Source organism: Mus musculus, chromosome 16 (assembly GCF_000001635.26).
Source record: "Mus musculus strain C57BL/6J chromosome 16, GRCm38.p6 C57BL/6J".
NCBI lineage: Eukaryota > Metazoa > Chordata > Mammalia > Rodentia > Muridae > Mus > Mus musculus.
The window spans coordinates 26,016,574-26,036,448 of NC_000082.6; the positions used below are offsets into that span (position 1 = coordinate 26,016,574).

A 19,875-nucleotide genomic window follows, 5' to 3' on the forward strand; every position below is an offset into this window, starting at 1 on the left:
GCTTGCCTTTAGTGGTTCCCTTTGACACTATTTCCTCAGCTATGGCTTGCACTGACATAAAAATACCATCTTCTAGTCCCAAAGACCTCTGAAGTTGGCCTCAGGGTGCCGATCCAGCAGTGTTCCAATCATCTACTGCTTCCCAGTGTCTACTGGTTCTCATGGGATAAAGTTTTGAAGATACCAGTATTCAGAAGAAAATTAAAGTTTTTGCAAGTTAAAAAAAAATGAAGTCAGGGTAGCACACACCCTTAAGAAAAGCATTCAACTACGTGCGACTGGGAATTCTAAATTTGGTGCCAGCCTCGGTTATGGAGTAAGATTCTGTCTTACAAAAACTTAAAAGAAACAGACAAGAAAATTTAAAGATTAAAAAAATAATTTGTGTGTGTATGTGCATTTAAACAAAATATTAATGATTTGTTCAACTCAAAAATCTCTGATTATTTCTTTCCAATGACTAATTCTCCTTGGCATAACTTGGAATTTGTTGATGCAAAACACACACCTCTCACCTCAAAGGGAATAGAGACAGTTTATTCTAGAGCCAAGGATGAGTGTCCAGTGCCTGAGAAGACAGGTCATCCCAGGTCATGTTCCAATGTGGAAGGAGTTTTATGGTAGAAAAACAAAAAAAACCATAGTAAGTCAAACCTAGTTTAAGATACATTGATGGGTTCCTCAGAGAAGTCAAGCAGATAGGCCTCGGATGCTTACTGACATCATTCTTTCCCATTGGTGGAGAATAGGGTTTTGTTAACTTAACATGAACACATTGCACAGGTTTTTATCTGTTTACTAGGCTGCTGGGTCTGACATGGGTGGGCAAGGAATAGCTATTTGGTAGGCTAAAGGGCACCCAGACAGACTGTCATTTGGTCTCTGAAACTGTGACATCCCAACCTTTCCTTCTTCCCTGAACTTTTCATCCATCTATCACTCATCCTTGCACATGTATTCACAGCTTCCAATAAGGCATTGATGAGCAAGCATTCATCATGCAGTTGTGTTATATTAACAATGCCTAGGTGAAGATATGCCTTGTCTCTTCCCTTAAGAGTTAGTCCAGTTGGATAGGTTAACTGCTTGACCGAGGGAACAACTGTTAGGATGTTTGGTTGACCTTAAGCAATGCTAAAGCAATATTAGGAATAACTAGACCTTTAGTAAAACCATGTACTCTTCCTCCATGAATTCCCACCCTGGAGTTCAGTTTCTTGCAGGGCTGTAGGCAGTGAGCTGTATCAGTCTGCCCACTTTGCCAAATTACTCAGACAGGGTAAGCTTTCTGTTTATTGGTTCTATCTCTGTTGCAAGCATGCTTTCCCTAATGCTTTAGGCTTTATTCTTTCACTAAAGCTCTCTTTCCCACTGAGTGGATACTTGTCTGCTATGTAGCTGGCCTCTGTGCCTAATGCAATGACTCTGTCACGTCCTCTTCACTATTTCCCTCCTCAGGGCATCTGGTTAGGCTTACAGCTTGTCTCCTTTGAGGGATTGATTCTACTGTTGCTGCTTCTGCTGCTGCTGCTGTTTTGTTTTAATTCTGAAAAAAAATTGTCTTGGAGCTTCTTTTTGACTCTATTCTTAAATCCTTTTATTAACAAGACTAAGAATCCCCCAGAAGGGACCCTGATACTCCCATATCAGTTGTCCATCAAACACTGAAAACTGCTAGTATATTGAACTAGCCACCAATTGTACATGATAGGGACATCGAACATGAACGTGACTTTTAATAGAAATCAATATCAAGAAAATAAGAGGACACAACACCATGAAGGCTTTAGCAAGAACATAGCTACAGTCAGGTATGGTTAGTTAAATGGGAAAGAAAGTGACAAGTGACTTGGAAACATGCTTTCAAATCAAGTAGCGTTTTGCTATATAAACAAATTATTTAAATTTGCATTTGGCTCAAACACAGCGATCTTCTAGTAGCTATTTAAAAATAATACAACCTACTTAAGTTGGAACTAGTAGGTCACTCTTGATTTGATTCTTTAAAAATCAGAAATAAACCAGTGAGGCTGGATTTATTTGCAGAGTTAGAGGAACGCAAGAACCTTCATGTGTCAAGTTGCAACATTCAGTCAGCTACTGGTAAGAGATATGTCTGTGGAAGGGCAGGTATATCTGTGTTCTTGCCACGTGGGATAGACATGTCAGAAGAGAAAAAAATAGACAAATAAAACCTGTAAAGTCCATAGAGAAACCAGATTTTCCTTGTAAATAGTTCCCTTGAGGACTTCTGACATCCTTTAGGGATATGATGATTTTAACAACCTTGGCTCTGCCGCCTGCTGGGTTTTCAAATCTCTTTTCCAGGACCAGAGTAATGGGTTAGTCCTGGTTGCCACATACTAATGACTTGAAAATGCTCAACAAAGGGTGAAAATGAGACGAAAATTCGATTTAAAAAAATCACCTCCTCATTTAGGCAAACAAAATATTGCACTGAGAACAAGAATTAGATTTGAGTAGTTATCAGTAAATCCCCTTTGTTCATAATTTTAAAAAATGAAAAGAAAAAGCGTGGGTTAATATTTTTGTTGGTATTTTTCTGAAATAACCTCACTGGGAGTTTACTGTTTCCCTTGGAATGCTCTGATGCTGAATAGAGACAATAAACAGGCAATTTGTGAGAAATAGTCATTGCTCACAGGTGAGAGATTAGGGGAGGGTTCATGGGAACATATTATTTGCACTACCCCCTGAGGAAAATCTGTTGTGCTAGGTAGTTTTATGCCAACTTGACACAAACTAGAGTCACTGGAGAGGAGGGAGCTTCGATTAAGAAAACGTCTCCACTCTCCCTGATTCAGTTGCCTACCTTTGGATCCCTTTCTCATAGCTGGGTTGCCTTGTGTGGCATCAGTGGGAGAGGATGTAACTGACCAGACTGTAGATTCACAGGCCTGGGGAGGTTGATATCCAGAGAAGACCTCCCATTTTCTGGGGAGTGGATTCGAAAGCTGGGAGGGAGGACTAGGGAAAGAAGATGGGGCCTGTGATCAGGATATACAGTGAATAAATAGGTTAATTGATGAAAAAAGAAAGAATGAAGCAATAAAATGCTGCCCCCATAAGGCTCAGGCTGTAGGCAAACTGTAGGACGTTTTTTATATTGGTGATTGATGGCAGAGAGCCCAGCCTATTGTGGGTGGGGCCATTGCTGGGCCTGTGGTCCTGCTGAGGTTTTCCTCTGAGGAATTTTCACTGATTGTCAGGAAAAGTGTCTTTTCCTTCCTACCTTTACAGTAGTGTTCCTATAAAGACTCAGGTCAAGAGTTGGGTGTTACCCTTTCTAGACCACAGATATACAAGGCTATTTCTCTTATTTGATATTTATTTGATTAAAAAGTTAGGCTGGCTGGATTTATGTTAACTTGATACAAGCTAGAATCATCTTAGAGGAGGGAACCTCAACTTTTAAAACACCCCCATAAGGTTGGGCTATAAGGAAGCACATAAGGCATTTTCTTAATTAGTGATTGACAGGGAGAGGGCCCGGCTATTATGGGTGCTGTCCCCCCTGGGCTGGTAATCCTGTTTTTTTTTTTGTTTGTTTGTTTTTGTTTTTGTTTTTTGTTTTTTTAAAGCAGGCTGAGCAAGCCATGCTGAGCAAGCCAGTAAGCAGCACTCCTCCATGGCCTCTGCATCAGCTCCTGTCTCCAGGTTCCTGCCCTGTTTAAGTTCCTGTCCTGACTTCCTTTGATGATGAACACTAATACAGAAGTGTTAACCAAATAAACCCTTCCTTCCCTCCCCAGTTTGCTTTGTGTTTCATCACAGGCAATAGAAATCATAGCTAAGACAATGGTGATGCAAAGCGGAGGAGTGGAGCTTAGCAAAGGCTGGTTAAACTAAAGTCCAAGTGAACAGCCAGCCTTAGCCTCTACCACAGCATAGGAACAGGGTTTTTCTAGCTGGAGGTGAAGAGGACTGATGGGTTGTCACCATAACTGTATGGAGCCAGAAAGGAAGACTGCTCTAGGGAGGAGCTGCCATGGCGGATGCTGAAGCTGAGGACTGAGAAGCAGTGGATACTGAGGAAGAAGAGAGAACTAAGTCCCAAAAGTATCTAACCAGTGTCAACCTTGAGCCCTCTCATGGCTGGAGTCAAGCTGAGTACCCGAGGAGTCTTGTCCACCACTCCAAGTAGCCTTGTGGCTGTCCTCCATATGTCACCTCAGCATAGGAGCTTTCTCTAGTCTCTCATACTCTGCTACACTCACACTGACATCTTTAGAGATATAGCAATTTCTTAACTGGGCTCATAATGAAGGAGGCAGAACTGGGAAAGGGGAACTCATAAGACTAGGAGGAGTCTAAGGGAGGAGGCTCTGGCTCAACTGAAGCCTTGCTCAGTGGCCTTTATAAGCCTCTCATCGCCTGTGGGTTGGGTACATCATGTGAATCCACAGTACTGGGTCAGTTATCTCTGTCACACACACACTAACTTTTATATACACACAGCGAATTTGTACAAATTCAAAAGAAAAGCATCATTGGTATAACTGGCTTAATACATCCTAAAAACTAAACATAGTTATTCAGAAAGGCTGCCTCAATGTATAACAATCTCTGCTTAGACAGGGTCCCCAATGAAGGAGCTAGAGGAAGTACCCAAGGAGCTGAAGGGGTTTGCAGCCCAATAGAAGGAACAACAATATGAACTAACCAGTACCCCCAGAGCTCCTTGGGACTAAACCACCAATCAAAGAAGACACATGGTGGGACTCATGGCTCCAGCTGCATATGCAGCAGAGGATGACCTAGTTGGTCATCAATGGGAAGAGAGGCCCTAGGTCCTGTGAAGGTTCTATGCCTCAGTATAGGGAAATGCCAGGGCCAGGAATGGGAGTTGGTGGGTTGGGGAGCAGGTTAGTGGGGAGGGAGTAGGGGATTTTTCAGAGGGGAAACTAGGAAAGGGGATAACATTAAAATGTAAATAAAATATCTAATTAAAAAAAATCTCTGCTTAGGGCCGCCTGGGCCTTCTTCACTTACAGAAGAGCAGCTGATGCCTATTTTGAAGCCTTCCTCTGGAACAGCAGATGAGGGGGTTCTATGTTAAAAATATAGACTTAAGGGACTTCATGAACACACTCTCATGCATCTTCCCTTGGCTACATTAAGTTATTTCTCAAGACAAAGAAGTCTATAAGAGAGAGGGTCCAGAAGTACTGTTTTTCCTCAGCCTAGCAATGGTAGAATCTAGACCAGTCAGCATTATTGCACTTTCCATGTACAATCCCTACAGAGGGCAATGGTCTGGTCGGGGGTCCTGACAATAATCTTTTTTAAAGACTTATTTATTTTTTTGTATTTGCATGCTCTGTCGTCATGTACACCTGTGTGCCAGAAGAGGGCATCAGATCCCATTACAGATGGCTGTGAGCCACTGACTATAATCTGTTAAGTATTCTCTCAACAAGCTCCTGGTGAGTCAGTGATGTTTGAAACTGCTTGGACAAGATCACAGTTGTTGCCCTCTGGCCTGCAACCATTCTCTAAGGGTAATGAAGGGCCTATGGTATAAGGTATGGTAGCAGGTCTCTTTGAAAATGCTCCTGCCCTTCAGTTGACTCTTCCATGCTCTGTTGCAGTTTTCTGTCATTACATCCGTGTCCCCTTGATGCTGGAGGACAAAAGAAATCCATTGCATACAATATTAGTGGTATTTCTTACTCTTTTGTTATCTGGAAGCTGTGAAAACTCTTAGCCTTGTAGACTTGCATCTTAACTTCTATTATACTTTCACTGTGAAATATCATTTATGAAGCGACATATGTTTGAAAATTTAAAACCATCTTTAAGTTGAAGAGATTCCCACACTACATTCTCCATTGAAATCTTAGGGCTTCACAGACATCTGGACCAACCCTACTCTCTACACCAGTGTTTGAATCCTCTGCAAGAATCTCTCAAATGTTCCACGATGAATACACCAATTGACATAAAATTTATTATCTTCCAAAGTAACACCTTCCACCTTTGGACAATCCAGACTTTCTAGCACTGCTTAAAATCTGCCTTCTTCGAGTTTCTGCCCGTGGGTCTTGGTATCATCACAGTCTTAAAGATAAGTGCTTAAAGTCTAAAACAGTGATGTAAGAGCATCGGTTGAGGTTATTTCTAAAAGAAACATTAGATGCCCTATTGCACTTAGCTGAGCCTTAATCCAAACATATGGTGTGATTCTCTCTGCACCTGGAACTTATCCTACCATGTTTGTGTCCATTGAATTTGCTCTCCAGTCCCCTTACAGCTGTCCTGTCAGAGAGGTGAGGTCTAATAATTCTCAAGGATTTTTGTTTAAAAAAGCTGTGATATATGATGTATAGGGTGATCTCATTGCTTTTTTTCACAAGTCAGCTGTGACTGGATCATGAAATTCTATTTAGTAGTACAGGTTTAAGCCAGCTCAGCTGTCCTTGCAAGAAAAAAATTAAAAACACCAAAACTATTTTGCTGGTGGTTCTCCAGTTACAAGAGTTTGGGAATCATCCCCCAAATATTTAAGAAAACAGATATTGTTTCCAGAGGCTAAATAGTGCACACATGGGATGTGTGAGTTCTGTTGACTTGAAGGGGTCAGCAGCAGCATGGCAAATATATCTGACTCCTGACAATAACCAAAGCGAGATCCAAAGAAACTTGGGCAATGGGAAATAGATTTCTAAGGTCCTCTGGATTTCTCCTTAGCACTTTCAATGCCAGCGGCACACAGCACTGTTTGTCGCTGAGCCACACCCCTAAACCCCAATGCTTTATTATCCTGGTCTGAGATGCAAAGGGCAGCCAATGCTACAGTCCTCCTTAGAAATAAGCTTTGTTTGTGGATTCACAAGCGAACAAATGAACATTAATTAGCTCGCAGTACAGTCCATTTTCGGGAAGGGTTTTCTTTGCAGCTTTCAGGATCTTGCATATGTTTTGGGACATCACAATTTTGTGAATTGGCCCCAAGGGGGCAGAAAAGTGCTTTGATGCTAGAGAAAAGTTGCTAATGTCACAGGTAAAGACAGCAGACACACACACACACACACACACACACCCCTTTGCCTTACTTTTATAGTTTTTAAGTACATTATCATATTTCACCAAATATTATTCTACGACAGGTGTTAAAAGTCTCCTCTTTATAAGTAACAGAATGAAGACTTGTGATAGGTCCAGCAGACATAAACATGCTACCAATTTGTGTAATGCAGACTTAAAGAGAGAATAGGGTACAGGCAGTTGCTTATTCTACATGCATCACTTGGGATCTTTATTTCTTGTATCCCAATGACTCACTATTTCCAGGCAGAGAAAATAGTTATATTTTCCTCTAAAGCAGCCACCTGAAACTCCTTATATGCAAAGACCCAAACTATTAGGAAAATGAATGCAGAAAGAAATACAGGAAGTTCTGGATTCTGGAGAATTCTTCCCTCTCCAAAACGCAGCAGGAAGATCCAATACCTGACCTGGCAGTAAGAGACACTTAGGCAACCAGACAATGGGGAAATTACAAGGAGGATAGGGACTTCCGGTGTCCCCACAGGTAATGGAGATTCATGGCACTGATGTTGTTCTTACCCACATTTCCTCCTGGGGTGAATGCCTATTTTTGTGTCAAATAGCAAACTATTTCTTTCCATTCCAGAAGTACAGCATGAGAGCCTCATAATCAGGCATCTGAAAACAGTAAGCTTGGGTTTCAGCTCTGCGAGGATGGTAAGACACTCAGTGATCCTGGCTCAGTCAGACTCTCTTCTTCTTCCATGAAAATCCCCCATGCCAGATATAGCCAAGCAGCCCTGGATGCTCACACTCATTTAGAGCTTGATAATACGGCACTTTGTAAAATTATCAAAGACACATAAACCAAGAATGTCTTTCTTTACAGAACTGTAGCCAAGTTTCCTCCCTGTCCTCAAAACCCAGTGAATAGAACAGCAGCCATGACCTCAGTAGAGTGCATTAAGAACTAGTCTAATTATAAGGAACAGATGTGAAAATCCATGCTGTTACTTTAAAATGTAGCATACATATAAAATATAACAATAGAAACACACTTAGTAGACCGGCAAATGACTCTGAGTTAACTCTTTATAAGCCTACCTTCTCTCTGACTGCAGTAGAATGTCTCCTTATGTGTTTCACGTTACTATGGTGATGATGTTGAGTGGGCATCCAATAGATTTATATGTTAATAAGATAATAACAGCGAGAAAGGAAAGTAGCATTTCTCCCTTGAGGACACTGATCTGACTGCAGTCATAAATCGCAGGCAGCAAAGAGAGGCACAGCGTGAGATTTTGGGTAGGAAGGTATAGGACTAGAATTCTTCTGCAGTAAGATGTGAATTCATCAGGGCCTCTCAGTTTCTTCCACTGGCTTCAGTGGCTGGTACCTCTCACAAAGGCTAAAAGGTATTCAATACCAGACTTCTGGTAAGAAAAATCATAGCAACTTAGCAAACCTATACCAGATATCCCAATAGCACTGGGCATAAAATTAGGGTTAAGCTTTGGCATATAAATGTCTGCTGTTGTGAATGTGAAATAGTGCAAAAGTCAATTTTCTTCTTAAAAAGTAGACCAGAACATCATTTTGGGAAGAGAGGGTTTTAGCAGTTAAATTGGCTCCTTTTTCTCTCTATCTTAATGCAGACTATAAAAATATTCCTGTTTTTTGAAACTGTTAAGCATCTGAGTGGTTGGATCCCCAAATATAGTCTCAGTGGCAACTTCAAAGAAGCCACAAGGAGTGCTTCCAGGGCAGGCTCTCACAGTACCTGGTTTAGTCTCAAGTCCTGACCTCCAGGTCTCCTCTTTAAGGCTAAAGCTTTCCTCTGTTATGAAAACCTCCTATTTTGCTCACCTCCCAGAGACACAGCAGTTGCACAAGGTAACAGTGTGGAACTCCAGTGTGAAGTCTTTCCAGGGGTGGGGCAGTTTTTCAGTGCGTGGTCTGGCTGGGTGGCTGCCACACATATTGACTGCTTTAGCCGGCCTAAGTGCCCAAAGGCCAACTGGCTCTTTAGATAGGCTTCCCAAGAAGTCACTTTCCAAGGAGCAGTCGATGCTCTCAAGATATAAAATAAACAGAATTCTAGTTACTATGCTAGGGGGAAACTGGGTGGCTACAGCATATCTAAAGGCTTCAGGCAAATGAAAATCCAAGTCCCTCAACTTACTGAAAGGGGAAACTGGGACCCAGAAAGGGAAAACAGTTACTTGAGAAGCACCAGTTACCAGGACCCTAAATGATTATCTTTGCCTCTCAACAGCCTAGTGTCTTTCCAGTGCTTAGTTAAACAATACCAAACAACAGACATCTGGAGGCCTGCACTCAGTAACACCCAGTGTGAACTGCTTCCACACAATCAGAAATTTGCTTTGAGAAGCTAATATAGCAGAACGTGTCTGGGAGATTTCTGAAACTTTAAATTATTCATGCAGATGTTTGAGTCTGGCTGAAAAGAGACAGCACTGGGAAGAACAAATGTTGCCGCTGTCTTACTCACCACCACAGCCACTTAGAATAATTTGAATTTGTCTCTGCCTAGTATTTGGCATTTGTCTGAAGGTTAGATAGTTGGCCTGGCCTGACCCACTTTGTTTTTAAAGTCATTCTGGTTTTTTGTGTTTTTGTTTTTTAGTTTTTACAATATTTGTATTTTCAACACTGTTTTAATCCACAAATTGAAACCAAGTATTTTTTTGTATTATTTTAAAAGTACTTTCTTTTCTCTCGATTATCTAACATTGTTCTCATCCAATTTTTAACAATCAACATAAATTATAGAAATAATTAGGCATAAATTATAGAAATTTATAACATTTGTTATAGTAGATATCCATTCTATTGCCTACTCATCAATCTGTCTATCCATTCACCTATCAGTCCATCGATCATTTACCAATTATCCATTGTCTTCAACACATACTTTTTCCGTTTAATTTACTTTTATTTAGTGGGAATGTGTGTGGGCGACCCTGAGGTCATGTATGTATACCCTGTGTGCACAAGTGTCCAAGCAGGCCAGAAGGGGGCATCAGGTAACTGGTACTGAAGACATAGGTAGTTGTGAGGTGCCTCACATAAATACAGAGAAATGAACTCAGCTTTTCTGCAAGAGCAGCAAGTGCTCTTAACTGTGGAGCAATTTCTCTAGTTGTTGTCTTCAACAAAGCTTTAGTGAGTGCATTTTATGTGCCATATATAATGCCACACATAGCCATAGGTAAACCAAGTGTGTAAAACAGAGATTCCCTAAGTTTGTATATTCCAAAGTTGGGTAGAAAAATAACTACGTATGATATTATATGATGGCATTTTCTCCTCTTATAACTAACATCATAAGAGATTTCTCAAAAGCTTTCAGAGATATTCTCCTGCCTGTCCCTTTAACAAATACTTAGTGATACATATAAGGTGTCAGTGTACTGATTAGTTTAGAATAGATCAATGAATATGGTCCTCTGACAGTTTGCAATGACATTAGACTCTGAACACCTTTGAAAACATCCTGGTGTTTTAGTCACTTTCTTGTTGCTGGGAAAAAGGTTTACTACTGCTCAGAACTCCAGGTTACAGTCATCATAATGCAAAGGCCACAGCATCAGGAACTTGAGACAGCTGGTCATATTGCATTTGTAATCAAGAAAGGCAAGCTGCAACTCAGTCACTCCTTACACCATACAGAATGCATCCCAGGGGTGGCCCCATCTTCAGTAGGTAGGTCTTCCTATCTCAACTGTGATAATTCTACAAAGATGGGACAAGAGGATCATCTTCCATGTGATTCCATTATCTGTCAAGTTGATGAGTCCCAGCCACCACTCTTGGTAACATGATTATTTAAGCAGACTTTTACCAATAACCTACAACATTTTTTTTATTAAAGAGTTAGTATTTTTCTCATAAGGACCATCGCATTGCATCCTCTGAATTCTATTCTACATAATATAGAGTAGAACCTTGTCATTCCTACTCCTTTCCCCACCCCTGACAGCGGGATTGCCCTGATGGTCTGAGAAGAAAAGCCCAGGCAGGAAGTTAGCACCAAGAGAATCAGACTTCCTGGAGGCAGGCTTCATTGAGCAACTCATTTAACTGAGGGTGGGGAGGTTATCTAAACCTTATGGAAGTGAGTGTCTATCATTGGTCTGGGCCTCATTTGCATAAGAAGGAATTCTAGGTGATGCTGGACATGGCCTTATAAGGTGAAAGAAATTTTAACCAGCTATGTGACCTTTTCTGATGGAGCAAGGACAGGGAAAGAAGTCTACCTGGGCCAGGACATTCAGGCCCAAGACAGGGAAGGGGGAATCCTACTCCTACTGGTCTCAGAATGGCATTGGCATGCTTTGGACACACCTCTACCCCACTCTTGCTCCAGGCCTGCTTTCCATGGCATCATGGCTCCCTGAGCTCCACAGAACCTTAAAATTTATAATTGAACACTCACATTTCTAGAGAGCTGGAAATGACTGCAAACACTTTAAGGAAGCAGTAGACTTGTAATTAAGCTGAGGTCTATAGGATCCTACAGAAAAGTGAGTGGAGAAAGGGCATGCATCCTGTGCCCAAAGTGTTTTGCTTTTCTATACATTCAGTTACTAATAAAGCTAACCTTGGGATTTGATATTTGTATCTCTTAAAGAAAAATTCAATTTGGTAAAAATTTACTTGAAAATTTTTATACAAAAGAGCTAAGTAGATATTTAACTCATTAGTCCCAAAGAAACGTAATTTCTAAAAAAATAGGGTAGTGCATATACATACTTCTCTGTTTGCAAAGCTGAGCTGTCTGAAGATCTCTTAGTAGCTCAAAACCCCAAATAGCTTTAATGACAAGTCAGGTAATGTCAATATATAGGTGGTCACTATGCAAAACCATTTAGCAATGGCTCTCAAACTTGTGGATGCCTCCAAAATACCTGAATATTATATCCAAACAGATTGCTGATCCTAGTATTTCTGATGAAGTAGATCTGAGGTGGGACAAGAAAAATGGAACTTCTAACACAGATCCGTGTAATGTTGTAGCAGCTGATCCTGCTATGTCTCTTATAGGAGATGGCAGGGTCATAATGAATTTAACAGTCTCAGCAACAAAGGCTGAGGTTCGTAGATGCTTTAGGTCTTATTAGAGGCAACAAGAAGCAAGTTATATGCATAAAATTCACTGACAAGTACTAAAAAGTGAGGCTAGGTCTATATACGGTGATCAAAGAAACCAGAGCTTACATATGTTGTGAAGGCTACAGGGCTGCATGCTGATAAACTGCATGTAGTTCTTCAGGGTATGATAAAATAAGTTTTATATGGTATTTTGAAAAGAACATGATGTCCAGAAAACTGTCAAGAACTCCAGTTGTTGTTGTTGGTGAGATATAAAGCAAGTGATTCTGCTGCTATGCTCCTTGGTTTTATAATCTACAAAATAGAGTATATATATATATATATATATATATATATATATATATATATATATACACATACATACTTACTTTAATGAATAATTACTTTATCCAGTGAGAACAGGATCTGGTGCCTGACACCCTTGCAGACATTGAATGTAGTTACACTGCTCATTATAAAATCACTGTATACATACTTTTAACTTTTAAACTATCTCCAACAATGATGTTTGGTACACAGAGCAGACATTCACATATAAACTTTAGCAAATAAAGTGCTCTCCAGAGCTTGTCTTTTAGGCCTTATGGTTTAAACACTGGGAAGCTATTTGTCTCTATCATTTGTACAGAGGGAACACTTGGGAAATCCGTTCTGTGCCTTCCACTACTTTAGGATTCTCTACTGACTGTTGTACTCACAGAGCTGTCAAACTACAAGGCAGTGGAGAAATATTTAGTTTTCCTAAACAAAAGAATTCCCAGAAGACAAAAGATGATTTCAAACAAATGGGAGGAGAAAAAAAAGCAGGGAATGGTATTTTTTTTTCCTAAATGCAGTGCTAATTGAAGTCATTTAAGGAGGACTGCACGAAGTCATTCACTGAAGCCAGGCAGCCCTGCCCTAACAGCTGCCACCCGAAGTGTGCCAAGTGTTTGTGCTTGATACCTAGGGGGAAAAATCACAATCAATAAACAGATGGACTCATCAAAGATGAGAAAAAATAAGCATGCAAATCAAAAACACTGTATAAAAAATTCTCAGGGACACTGAGATGGCTCAGAACATTAAGGCATCTGCTGCAAAACTGGCCTCCTTGTGTTCAATATATGGGACCTGGATTGTGCATGATATTGTCTTTTGACCTGTGTGTGTGTGTGCATGTGTGTGTCCCAGCCACAAGCACACACAGAAAGATAGAGATGATAAGAACTATATAATAGGCATTCTATCAAGTCCTCAATATATACAATCTTAGCAATTTAATGGACCCATGCATATACAAAGCACAAAACATGCTTGGTGAATTATTTCCTTTGCTGAATTTTTCACTGATAGCCACTAAAGTGTTTTTTCCTTTCTGGTTCTGCAGTAGTGTTCCTACAAAGACTCTGGCCTCCATAGACAGTTGGGTGTTACCCTTTGTAGACCACAGACATATTAAATTATCTCTCTTATTTCACCTTTATTAGATTGAAAATTATGTTGACTGGTTTTATGTCAACTTGACACAAGCTAGAGTCATCTGAGAAGATGGACCCTCAACTTAAAAAAAAATGCTTCCATAAGATTGGGCTGTAGGCAAGCATGTAGAGCATATTCTTAATTACTGATTGATGGGGGAGGGCACAGCCATTGTGGGCAGTGTTATCCCTGGGCTTGTGACCCTGGGTTCTATAAGAAAGCAGTCGGAGCAAGCTACAGGAAGCAAGAGAATAATCAGTACCCCTCCATAGCCTCTGCATCAGTTCCTTTCTCCATGTTCCTGCCCTGTTTGAGTTCCTGTCCTGATTTCCTTTAAGAATGAACAGTGGTATGAAAGTGTAAGCCAAAAAAACCCTTTCCTTCAAAAGTTGATTTGGTCATGGTGTTTCATCCCAGCAATAGTAACCCTAACTAGGACCAAGGTCAAACTGTCTTTTCCTCAGAGATCTTTATTCTTCATCTTTCAGTCAGTGATAAGAAGCTATCAGACCATAAATATCTTTATTGAGATCAAATATCTTTAACTAAATAGATTGAATTTTATCTAATTGTCAGTTATCTCTGTTGCCTTGGGAATATTGGTAAACTTGTCTGTGCCTCAGTTTCCACATTCCTGAAAAAGAGGTAATAGGTCTCCTATGCCTAATAATTATTTGATAAATCAATCAATTCTTCCTCTTATCTACATCTCTTTTTCAAATAATATTATCTAGAATTCACTACCAACATTATTTTTGTAAGAATTCATTTTGTAATCTATACTAATTTTAGATTTCTTTACTCAAAAATTTATATTATTTTCTAGATGTACCGATAAAATAGATCCCACTGGTGATAGAAAATATTTGTATAGAAAACAGGAAAAATGAAGCTGAATTAGAAGGTTGCAGTCTTGTGATATAGCTACATATATGGGAAAAATCTTTGCTAATTCCTATATAATCTTTTATATATTATTCTCACTGTGTCTAAGAAAACACATCAAATTAATAACTGTTCCCAAATCAAGAGCCTTCACTGGCCAAAGCTTCACAGAAACTGGTGATAGCATGGTGAGATGATCAGGATTAGGATACTAGGGCAGCTGAGGTCTCTCCTGGGATGCTCAGAATCCACTTGACCTCCAGAGAGTCAGCCACAGCTCTCTGCCACCAATATCAGCCCCATACACTCTTAATTTAAAACAAACAAACAAACAAACAAACAAAAACCCCTAGATATGAAGACTAACTACAGAGTGAAAAGAATGTGGAAAAAAACAAGCATAGGTGGGGAAGGGTCATCTAAAATGGAAGCTGGCGAATTCTGAGTCTACAACTCACCGAAGACTTCGAGAATGATACCAGCATTAAAACTCAAACAACACTTACCTCCAGGGCACATTAATCACTGAAACATAGAATACAAACCACTATATGGGCCATTTACTTCTTCCTCTAGAGAAGACAGGAATATACCTTACAGCTTTCCTCCAAAAATCCACTCAGATCTATCATGCCGTGAACAGAAATATTTGCTATAATAATTCATACTTTATAAACAAAATAGAAGCCCAAGGTTTAAGAATAAATGAGGCATTGCCTTTCATTACAGATTTTTTTTAGTTGTTTTGTCATTTTCCTTAACAATTGAGCAATTTAACAATTGTTAAGAATTGACAATGTAATAAAATGAACAATTTAACAATAAGGGCAAAACATTGAGATGACCTAGTGTCATTTATTGCTATGATAAAATACCGGATGGAAAACAGGTTGGCTGTTATTTCAGCCTATATTTCTAGGATACAGTCAATCATTGTGGAAAAGTCAAAGCACGAGTTTATAGTAGATAAATCACATTACATTCATAGTCAAGAGCAGGTAGAATGTATAGATGAATGTATACATGTTTCCTTATTTATCATGCCAACCTGATGTAGACAACTCCACACTGAGATTCTTTTCCAAGATGAGCTGAAGGGGAAATTTCTGGTTTCTCTAAAGACTCAGTTATGTCACATGATGTTTTTTTCTAGAACCTGTCTTATAAGAGGATGTTATGCTGATGAGAGGATGTTTTTCTGAGGCAGACACTTGAGAGGATGTGTGATGTTTGGAAAGAGTATAAGTAGAACCCAACAGACAGTGAATGATGCTCTTGCATTGGTTCGCTTTGCAATGCTTTGCTGGTCTTTGCTGATGATGTTCTTGCATTGGTATGCCTTGCAACACTGGTCTTTACAGATCTTCACTTGTGATGACTTCATAGAGAGAAACACACAAAAGAACTTGTGATATTCTGGCTGCTTTTTGCTGCTTCAGCAGACTTGTTACAATTCTGTGGAGCCTCAAGGTTTTGTCTGGACTAAGTAGCTACTACTGATTCATGTATGTTTGTCTATTGGACTGGACTACGGATATGCTGACAACAAGGATAGGTACCACTCCAAAGTACTACTTCTAAACAGATCCATATCCCCCTTATCCTATTCACAATCTTTCTCAACTACCTTTGGTTGATCGGCTAGATAGAAGGGAGGTTGAAGCATTTAAGATCCCTTATTAAATTAGGTTTTGAAAAATCTAAGCCTACAGTGACCTTAGGTTGTGTCAACTTGACAGTTGAAAGCTTACCACAACAGGGACATATGGTAGCTGAGTTGTCTACTAATAATACATTCTGATATAACCCTTTAAACATAAACAATAAGAGTTAAGCACCAGAAAACCTATCAATTAAATAAGAGTGACTTCATGGCTTAGTACATTGCTCACCAGTTTGTACATTTTCAGTACTGTTATTTTAGTATCACACATTTATGAGAGGCAACAGTGAATTGTCCTCCCAGCTGAAGAGACAGGCCCCAGTAACTACAAATCACCAATGAACTAAAGGTCATATGGAGTTTTAATTCCAAACCATTATATCACTCAATCAGTTAAAAAAACAACAATAAACAAACAAACAAACAAAAACACCTGTTAAGTACATAGTATATCCCAATAAATGTATTGGTAAGCAGTGAAGTGGAAACTTCTCATCTTTTTTTGAACAATTATGTCAAATGATAGTTTGCTGGGGTACACACGTGAAAGGATGTTTTCCTGAAGCAGACCGGTAAAAGGCTGCTTGTTGAAGGAATATAAATGTGACCACAAAGACAGTGTGGGATGGGCACTGAGGGCTGGCTTGGTTTGCTCTGCCTCAATATTCTTTACTAATAACACACATGTATTGGTTCACCTTAGATAGCATTGTTAAGCTCAACTTGTGGTAATACTGCCATTGAAAAAAACTCCCCTAAGAACGGCTTGTAGAAGGTTCCTGTGGCAGCCTGCCACTTCAGCAGCTTTGCCTCAGGCCATTTGTCAAGTTTGGTAGTTTCTTCAGGATTGAACTACAGCTGCTGGTTCATGTCTGGTGCCTGCCTGCCAAGAGGACTGAACTGTGGCTGCCAGTTCATATGTGGTGTCTGCCTGCCTGGAGGACTGCACTGCAGCTGCTGAGTTGCCTTTGGTGTTTGGTGCAGGACTGAACTTCTAAGAAGGAAGATCAATCTCTCATGCCAAAGAACTATTGCTGAACAGGTCCACTTCCTCCACCATCCTAATAACTTTTATCTTCTACTACCTCTGCTGGGTGGTGGGCTAGAGGAGAGGTTGAACCCTTATTAAAAGAAGGTTGTAAAAACTGTATGCCTACAAGGGAGATAGACAAGGGATTCTCCATGAATTCAAAGTTTGCATGAGAGAATGTCAGAAACAATACACAAAACTGGGAGGTCACAGAGACTGCGGTAAACCTCCAAACAGCTTCTAATGTACATGGAGAGTCAAGGAAGCAAGATAAGAAGAGATTATTATCAATTACTTTCTACTGATCATAAAGATGGAAATGGTGATTATGGAGTTTTCACATTCATTCTGATTCTCATAGATTGTCTTACACTTTTTTGAGTTCAGAAAATATTGGTTAAGTGGAATGAACAAATAAATGCATAAATTCTCTGTTCCTTGTTTTTTCCAATGATATCCACTACTAAAACTATTATTTTGGACTCTAGAGGAAAACCATAAAATGAAAACATATAACAATTGTGACCACAGCTAATTTAGACACCTCCTAAGGTGCTTTGACTAGTTGTTTTGCTTTGTTTTGTTTTGTTTTGTTTTGTTTTGTTTTAACTGTGTGTCATGATTCATCTCAATGGGGATCACAGAGATTTATTATATGTTATAAAATGATACTTGGGGCACAAACAGTTTGAAGACAACAGTTCATGGGGCAGCAGAGATTTTGGCAGACATCTGAAGCATCTGGAATAGACATTTGCAAAGCCTACTGGACATTTAAATAGTGTTTTATTAGGCCTATAAACCACCGTGTTACACATTTGGTCCACAATCCAGGTGTGTAGAGAGGTTACCTGAGGCTCTGAAGGAAGAGATGCCAACTTATGGTTTATAGAATTTGCCATCTACCAAACAGCTCTGGAAACCCAGCTTGTTATATCAATCAGTCAGAATGAATGGCACCATGCTTTGCAAAGGCATGATCTGATCTGCCTGGTCACCCGAAGATACCTGACTACAGCCTAAAACACATGCACTATGATGTTTTCTAGGAATGGTGATGATCTTGCTTTGAGTAATGCACTCTTCTTAGTTTTTTTGGCTTCACAGTTTCCCTGATAATGCAAACTTCATTACAGTCCATGGGAAGGATTTGGACTTTTAGATATCCTAAACAGATCTCTATTAACCTCTATGCAAAAGCTATAGTAATCACTATATGATCAAGTCAACAAACATTTAAGGAACAGTTACCTGAAACAAAGCTAGAACAAAATAGCAAGAAATTAAGCTGAATATGGTAGAGTATGTGACCTTTCAGTCAGCCCTAAAATCTGTGTTTAACACGAGTTCTTATTTTTTATTATTTTCATATCCCATTTCCTTTAAGTCTACCTTGACTTTTCACAAAGAGCGTGGGAGGGAAAAGAATAGCAAAAACAAAAACTTTCTGCAAACTCAGCAAGACATGAAACTCTCACTCCAGTAAGGAAGTCCCCAGAGAGAGGCTCACAGCTGGCTTCCACTCCAGACAATTTCAGAATGCAACCCAGCTTATAGGTTTCCATGCCTGACTTCCAAAAGCTAATTACAGTGCGAGCGACTCTGCAGCCTGAAGGATCCTAAAGGCAGGTCAACAACAGCTTGACATCTGGTGTGGTCTTTAGGGCTCCTCTATTATCGTGATAAAAACCTAAGTAAGATAGTTTCTCCCAAAACTTTACTTGTTCTCTGTTTAAGACGTTTTCTCTCTCTAGAGAGCAATATATTGATCTATAGATGTATTACGGTGTATGTCAGAGTATATTTACTCTGAGAGCAAACATCTAAGAGGTTCTTTGTAGGAAAAGATGGGAAAAATTAAGTGTAGCTTCTTCCTTTGGAACAGAGCTTTGGTGTAAACACTGTACTTTCTGTTTGTATCACGTGTTGTCAGCCTTTGGCCTGAATTCAAATGGAGAGTTCTTTTTTGACACTAACAGGGTTATGTTCCCTTTTAAGGATAAGTGGGCCTCGCACATGCTGTCTGTTCTAAACAACAGGAGGTAAAAGAAGGAATTGAAAATCTGTCCCAAGAGCACTGTTTTTTTTCCTCTCCCCTTAGAAACCAGATTAGCACTTAGATTTGTTTTTCACTCATCAAAGAGCATTAGGTAGGAATCCAGAGTAGGAGAGAAAATGAATTGGCTTGATTGCTGTAAAGAGAAAAGCGGTACGTCTCCTCATTTGAACAGTAACTGTCTCCTCATTTGAATAGTAACTGTCTCCTAAGATGCTCCTTAACTCTTTCTCTGAAACAGCATCCTGTGGGAGAAGATAAATTAGATGTCCTCTTAGTGAAAAGTTGCAGACAATATGAGGAAGTACTTGGAAACACAAGGAATGACAGTCACCAAAATTACTCTCATACCACCACTGTCACAATAGTGACAGAATTGTGTGTGTGTGTGTGTGTGTGTGTGTGTGTGTGTATGAGAGAGAGAGAGAGAGAGAGTGAGAGAGAGAGAGAGAGAGAGAGAGAGAGAGAGGGAGGGAGAGGTGGCTTTCCAGATTTTACACTTCTAGTTAGTTATCTTTAGATCTCTTTTTAGTTACACCAAAAGATAAGAGTGATCAGGGTGAGCACGCCTTTAATCCCAGCACTTGGGAGGCAGAGGCAGACTGATCTCTGAGTTCGAGGCCAACCTGGTCT

The 19,875-nt window shown here is 39.8% G+C and overlaps 1 protein-coding gene across 1 annotated transcript in view, besides 1 other annotated feature; it reads right to left on the reverse strand.

Annotated features, from left to right (window-relative positions):
• Positions 1 to 19,875, reverse strand: part of P3h2 (prolyl 3-hydroxylase 2) — a 146,530-nt gene that overhangs the window by 57,290 nt on the left and 69,365 nt on the right. The gene's annotated exons all lie outside the window — the stretch shown is intronic.
• Positions 8,635 to 9,910: an enhancer, noted in NCBI's record as "VISTA enhancer mm1095". NCBI's record gives its function as "enhancer in: trigeminal V (ganglion, cranial)[6/9] | cranial nerve[7/9]" and the evidence as "EXISTENCE:transgenic organism evidence [ECO:0001131][PMID:17130149]".